Below are 7,826 nucleotides of genomic sequence, written 5' to 3'. Positions count from 1 at the left end.
ACATACACCTAGGTGTAGTGAAATGCTTCTTGCCAGTGCAGCACATAAAGAAAGAATACAGACATAACATTAATAAGAGATTAAACATAAAGAACATCCCCCCACAATGGCTCCCACCATGAGGGAAGGCACAAAGTCCAGTCCCCAACCCCAGTTCACCCATAGTCGGGCCCATTGAGGCCTCCACAGTTGCCTCTACGGAGGCCCGATGTTCCTGGCCGTTCTCGCCGGGTGATGTTGCTCCGGCGTCGGGAGAATCCTCGCAGCGGCTTGGGACACCTGGAACGGCCGCTTCCGTACTGGAGGCCGCGGCTTCCGAAGCCAACAAGGCCGCGCCGGTTGGAGCTCCACAACTGGCGATCTCGTCGCGAGATCCCAGGCTCCCGGTGTAAAGTTCGGCGCCGCCGCCCGCAGCTGGCCGCTCCTCAAACCCGCAGCTCCGTGATGTTGTACTCGGCGGTCTTCAGCTCACCGGAGCTCCAGCGCGGCGACCCAGGCAAGGCATCGCCCGCTCCACGATAGCGCTCCAGCGCTGTGCCGCTGCCGAAGCCGTGGTTCTGGGCAGTGCCCGACAGGAAACGCCGCTCCAGGCCCGCTGGTAGGCCGCGAGGACGGGTCGAAGCTGCAGCCCGGAGAAAAGCTGCCTCTCCGACCAGGTAGGGACCCTGAAAGGTAGTTTCCCCCTTCCCCCCCCCTCACCCCCCACATAAAAAAGTCTAGAACTCCAGAAACAAAAACACTTTAACTAACTAAAAATAAAAAAAAGATGAAAAGACAGACAGCTGCAGGCTGGGCAGCCGCGCACAGGTCAGCGCCCCCTGTTGCACAGGTTAGCGCCCAGCCGACAGGCCAGCTGAGGAGTTTTGGCCCAGGCCACGCGACGTCACGCGCAAAGTCCAGCACCCCATCCAACTCATGAACATATGATCGGCCATGAAAAAGAGGGGTGGTGCTGTCGGCGGGCTGCCGACCGATGTGGCCACGGGCAAGGTGTTGCTGCTGCACTCCATGGGCTGCACTACGTCGGGACAGGTGAGGCGGGGCCGGATGCGGCACTCCTATCCAACAGTCCCCTTGACCCGAGTAGTAGTAGTCAATTACGAGACAAGGGTGGTCCTGTAGGAGACAAACCAATTTAGCCCAATACACGGGATGACTCGGTTAATATGGGACAGTGGGCAACCCTACTTTACCTGACGGGAGTGGGAAGAAGAAGGAATGACAGGGGTGGGAAAGATAATCATAGTCATACAGTATAGAAATATGCTCCATCTAGTAAGTAAGTAATTAAGTAATTTTTATTTATATAGCACATTTAAATCAACTCGCGTTGAAACCAAAGTGCTGTACATAGAAGAAATTGGGTTTCCATACATCCATACAAAATAAAAAAGAAAAGACACAACACACTATAGAATTTAACATGAATGTTCCCCCACAGCAGAATCATGATTTTCCACTGTGAGGGAAGGCAATAAAAAGTTCAGTCCTCTTCCTGTGTTCACCCGTGGTCGGGCCCTATTTGAGGCCTCTGCAGTCTCCGCAGCGGAGGCCCGATGTTTCAGGCCCTCTCGCCGGGATGATGGAACTCCGGCGTCAGAGAGAACACTCTCAGCGGCATTGGAGTTCTGAATCGGCCGCTTCCTACCGGAGACCGCGGTTCCCGAAGTCCACAGGCCACGCTGGGCGGAGATTCACACTGGCGATCTCGGCGAAAGATCCCAGGCCTCCGCGATGTTGAAGTCAGCGCCGCCCGCAGCTGGAAGCTCCGCAACCACAGCTCCGTGATGTTGGAGTCGGCGGTCTCAGTACTCCGGAGCTTACCACACAGCGATCCTCGGTAAGACATCGCCCGCTGCGTGATGGTGCTTCAGCGCTGCGCCGCCGCTGAAGCTGAAGTTCTGGCCGGTCCCGACAGGAAACGCCGCTCCAGTCCAGGTGGTAGGCCGTGAGGAAGAAGCGAAGATGCGGCTCGGCGGAACGACGCATCTCTGATCAGGTAGGGACTGAGAAAAACAGTTTCTCCCTTCCTCCCCCCCACATAAAAGAACTAGAAGACCTCCAACAAAACTTTTTAAACACACGAAATATTTTTTTAAAGGGTGAAAGGACGGACTGTAGGTAGGCAGAGCAGCCATACACAATGGCGCCCCCCTCCTGCAGTCTCTGGAGCGCAGAAGGTTAAGGGGGGACATGATAGAGGTCTTTAAAATGATGAGAGGGATAGACAGAGTTGATGTGGATCAGCTTTTCCCTTTGAGAAAAGGGAAGATTCAAACAAGAGGACATGACTTCAGAATTAAGGGACAGAAGTTTAGGGGTAACATGAGGGGGAACTTCTTTACTCAGAGAGTGGTAGCGGTGTGGAATGAGCTTCCAGTGGAAGTGGTGGAGGTAGGTTCGTTGGTATCATTTAAAAATAAATTGGATAGGCATATGGATGAGAAGGGAATGGAGGGTTATGGTATGAGTGCAGGCAGGTGGGACTAAGGGAAAAAAGTTGTTCGGCACGGACTTGTAGGGCCGAGATGGCCTGTTTCCGTGCTGTAATTGTTATATGGTTATCTATACTAGTCCCACCTGTCTGCGTTGGCCCATATGCTTCAAAACGTATCCTATCCAAATCTTTGATTTAATAGCATAATCTTTATTTTTTAATAAGCCAGTTATTTTACTGTAGTAAAAGTATCTACAACACGATCATGGGAGTGGTCATGGCCCTCAGACCAGCCCAATCACGGCTGATAATAGTCCTTCCGGATCATTCGCAATGTCTATTGTGTCATATGATCTTATGGTCATAAGGGTCTTTCTGCCCAATTGTGGCTGTTCTGTTATTGAGGTGATTCACTGTTGTAACCGTATGCTCACATTCCAGTTCTTCTTCCCCCACCTCTTATTTCCGCCCATTCCCTACCTCAATTTCCCACCCTGTTTTTAAAGTCACCATTCCCCTACACTTCCCATCTGCCGAAAGCCCTTTAACAGAGCTGACACAGTTCCCACTGTATTTAGCTGTGATCCTAGCTGCCAGCACTCCACACAAAATGCAGGTCATGTTTCACATTACTTAAAGCATACAAATTACGTGAATATTTTAACAAGCTTAAAACAGGTTTATTCCAATTTCATGACCTTTTTGATTACTTTAGACGTCATTTACTAAGCCAAAAATATATGCCGTTACATTTATGGGAATTTGCCTGACATCAGGCACGGAAATCGCTGTCACCACATGGGGGGGGACGCAATTTCTTGGCGGCCGCGCGGGCGCAGGCATGCACACACGCACGCTCGCACATTCGCACACAGGCCGTGGGCCCTTTGGCCGGTAACATCAGCAACTGACCTGGTTGGTGACCGACTCCGAACTTCGGCAACAACAGCTTCGTCCACCCCGAATTGTGCGGCTTCAATCTGCCCAATCGCGGGGCCTTTTATCGCCTGGCGGGGGCTTCAACATCGGGAGCCTCGATTGCCTCGATGCAGCAATTTGACCCCGGGGTGGTGGAAGATCCCGAGGTTGATTTTTAGCTGTGCGGGGCCTGGCGATTCAAGCTCTGTCTGCTCTGATCATTGCTCCACCAGGACCTCCAATCACCGGCTCTATCCTCAGTCCCACCCCCCTAATCCCACCTCTGACCGACACCTCCCTCCTTCAATCATCAGTCCCCCCTCCCCCCACCCCTTCTGCCTGCTGACCGATGTCTCTCTCGTTCAATCGTTGTCCTCGATCATCAGTCCCACCCCCACTGTCTCGCGGAAAGCGGAGGTTTTTAACAGCTCTTTTTTACATGGAGTTATAAAATCTGGATTACAAAAAATGGGGGGGATCGTCCACCAGCTCTCAAAACGGGGGGGGGGGGGGGGGGGGGCGTGTCCCCTCTGTCCCCCCCGGGATTTCCGCCATGTTTGACATTAAGAAATTCATAAACTTTTATTGGAATCCATCAAGGCATAAACTTAGAATCCTAAGCATCAGCTCCTTGTTTTTTCTATTTTAGTGAAACAAATTAGAACATAGAAGAGCACAAGAACAGGCCCTTCGTCCCACAATGATTCTGCTGAATATGATGCAAAGACCAACTCTTATTTATCTGCGCATAATCCATATCTCACCATTCCCTGCATATCCTTGATAAATTCTGTACAATATTTATGCCTTATCATCACAAAGACTGCTGCCTTCATTCTACAATATGACCTGCCTTCAGACTTATTTCTCTTTATTACATTACAACTACTATCAATTCAGTGTATATAACATAAATCTCAGTAGTTATTATACTTTATTGATCATGGTCTACTTATTATCACCAGTATAGCTTTTACCTTGAGCTGTTGAAGAGCACGACAACTAAATCAATCACTTCCTATCTCCAATCTTCAATTGGAAAATATCTGCAGGTCTTCTGCTGAAGAAGAGAAATGGTCATTCAATGCGTCAGTATTCGTCTCTTAAATACTTCAGGGTAACCAATTTTCTACATCCTGAATTCTGAACATCATTTCAATGAATAGAAATTGCTCCAAATGTTACAGTATTCCTTACAGTAAGAAGATGATTTCTTACATCTGTTTTAAATTTACATTACACTGACATAAGTTCATAAATTATTCTGGTAAACTTGCAAGTTGAACATTATTCTATCTAAATAATTTGATAGATTATATACACGGTACATTATATACGCTATACATTATATAACTATATGTCTTCCTTTTCGACAGTAAAGTATAAGGTTGAATATATCAAACCGTACTTGTGAAACTGAAATGGAACTGAACTGGAATTCTAGCGAGAGTCAAGCAAAATACCTAAAGGCTACGTCAACACTTCGAAACTGCAAGTCCCAGATTTCCCCCTTCCCCCTGTCCCCTTCCTCCTGTATCCCTTCATCTGGCTAAATCATATCATAAACTTTTGTCCTTTCATCTCTGGCCTTTGTCCAACCATCTGCCAATCACCCCCGCCCCCCCCCCCCCCTCACCTCATGGAGAGTCACAGAGTCATACAGCGTGGAACCAGACCCTTCGGCCCAATTTGCCCATGACAACCATCATGCCCCATCTAGACTAGTCCCACCTGCCTGCTTTTAGTCCATATCCCTCTAAACCTATCCGATTCATGGACCTGGGCAAATGTTTTTTAAATGTTATCATAGTACTTGCCTCAAGTACTCCTCTGGCAACTCGTTCCATATACCTACCACCCTAAAAAATTGTCTCTCAGGTTCCTATTAAATCTTTTTCCCTTCAACATAAAAAGCCTGTATCTATCTATCGCATACTATCTCATTGTACTCAATGAGCCTAATACCAGTTTAGATGGTCGCCAAGAACAAATTTGGAGTATAGACACAGGGAACTGCAGATGCTAGTTTACAAAAATAGACACAAAGTGCTGAAGTGACAGTAGGTAAGGCAACATCACCAGAGAACATGAGCCTTGACCCAAAATGTCACTTATCCATGTCCTCCAGAGATGCTGCCTGACCCACTGAGTTTCTCCAGCACTTTGTGTTTTTTTGTAAACCACACCTGCAGTGGCTTTTGTCTACAGTCCCATACAGTAGTTCTAGCAGCGTTATTTATTGTAAGAGGCCCTATACGGCCCAAACAAGCCACAAATAAGAAGATATAACACCAAGTGTTAGAGGAATTCAGTGGGTCAGGCATTATCTGTGGAGGGATTGGGCCGATGATGTTTTAGGTTAGGACTCTTTGCCTGACCCGTTGAGTTTATCCAGTGCTTAGTGTTTTGATTAGAATGTCACAAGGAGAGAGGGAAAGCCTCTCATCTCCACTTGGGAATTTGTCATTTTTGTTCTCCTGGAGTTAAATATCCAGAGTCAGATGAAATATAGTCGGCAGAAAGATGCAGTCAGCCCTACAGTGAAGAATGGGGACCTATGGGGCTCACGGGTGAAGGAGAGAGTCCATGCTGGGGAAACAGAATGTAAACAAATACCACCTAAAAAACAATTAACAGATTTTAAAAAATGAATTCATACGTGTGCAATTAGTAAGCTAGAATTTAATGCCCATCTCTAACTGCTGTTATCAAATTAATGGTGAGCTTCTTCTTTAGACCACTACATTCTGTGTGGTAAAGTCCAGGATTTTGACCTAGTGCTGATGAAGTTGCTGCAATATATTTCAATGTCAGTATGCTGTATGCCTTGAAGAAAAACATGTTTTTAATTTCTTCCTTGGCTTCAACCCACACTCTTCTTCCCTTAGGTCCTAAACACATCACCTACTTCTAAATGGGTGCAGCAGCATCTATGGAGCGAAGGAAATAGGCAACGTTTCGGGCCGAAACCCTTCTTCAGACCTTCTATGCTTTCCTTCGCTCCATAGATGCTGCTGCACCCGCTGAGTTTCTCCAGCCTTTTTGTGTACCTTCGATTTTCCAGCATCTGCAGTTCCTTCTTGAACACCTACTTCTAAATATTGGCCATGGTAAGTTCAGGCCCAGCTCCAGCCACTATCCACCTCATGCCCTGTTTTCAAAACCTCTACGAGAACATATCAGTAACGGTGAGGTTTCTGCAGAATAATAAATATGCAGTACACAGAAAGGATAGCACAGGAACAGGCCCTTCGGCCCACAATGTCCATGCCAAACATAGTGCCAAGTTAAACTAATCTCCTCTTCCTACACGTGATCCATATAAATCAGTGAATGACATAGTCAATTTAGGCCTGCATTTTATCCTCCAGTAACCTAGACGCCAGGCGACCTATGCAAGGATTTTGTTTGTGGATTTCGGCTCTGCATTCCAAGCTCTCCCAGTTGACTGTGCCTGAACCCCTCATCAGTGCATCACCAACTTCCTGACAGACAGGAAGCAGCAAGTGTGGCTGGGAAAGTACATCTCGGACCCTCTGACCCTCAGCATAGGAGCACCGCAAGGCTGCATACTCTCCCCTCTCCTTTATGCTCTCTACACCAAGAACTGCACCTTCACAGACTCCTCTGTCAAGCTTCTCAAGTTTGCGGATGACACAACCCTGATTGTACTGATCCATAATAGGGAGGAATCTGCCTACAGACAGAAAGTGACACAGCTGCTGTCCTGGTGCCATCGCAACAACCTGGAGCTCAATGCTCTTAAGACAGTGGAATTGATTGTAGACTTTAGGAGGGCTCCCCATCCACTCCCTCTGATAATTCCGGTATGTATAACCCTTAGTCCATTCAATGAAAACACGGACTAGAATGGTTTAAATCATCCTTTATTTCACCATGGTGACCAGGTTTCTCTGTACCTCCCTGGGAAGCTCTCCCAGTGGATCACGGAGAAACACGTGCGCAAACAAAGGAATTAGCATATATATATGGTTGATACAGTGAGAGGTAACTTACAAAGGGTGGTGATTCTAGACTGCAGTATCACATGGTTATATAGGCGGGGACAATCTTTCTACCCAATTACAATCAAACACAGCATAATTCATCTTAGCCAAGTACAATAGCATTAAACATCACATAAACATCACATGTTTTCCAGGAAAAATGTCACAGCAAGGATAATGAAACATAACTAAATGATGTCAAAATAAATAAATTAAAACTTAACTCAGAATACTTAAACCTTAGTCCTAAAGTATCCCCAATCCTACATATTCTCACCTCCACTCACCATCAACAACACCAGTCTGTGGAGTAATTTAAGTTCCTTGGAACCATCATCTTCAGCATGGCTGTCCGAAGGGGGGGTGCTTTGGAAACGGGCAGTTCTCTGTTCTCCCATCGCCGGGCAAGAGTGGCTGAATCTGAACCCAACGGCTGTAACCCCAACACCAGACGCCGCTGCTGC

This window comes from Amblyraja radiata, chromosome 6 (genome assembly GCF_010909765.2).
Source record: "Amblyraja radiata isolate CabotCenter1 chromosome 6, sAmbRad1.1.pri, whole genome shotgun sequence".
Lineage (NCBI taxonomy): Eukaryota > Metazoa > Chordata > Chondrichthyes > Rajiformes > Rajidae > Amblyraja > Amblyraja radiata.
Note: the sequence above shows the minus strand (reverse complement) of the source record.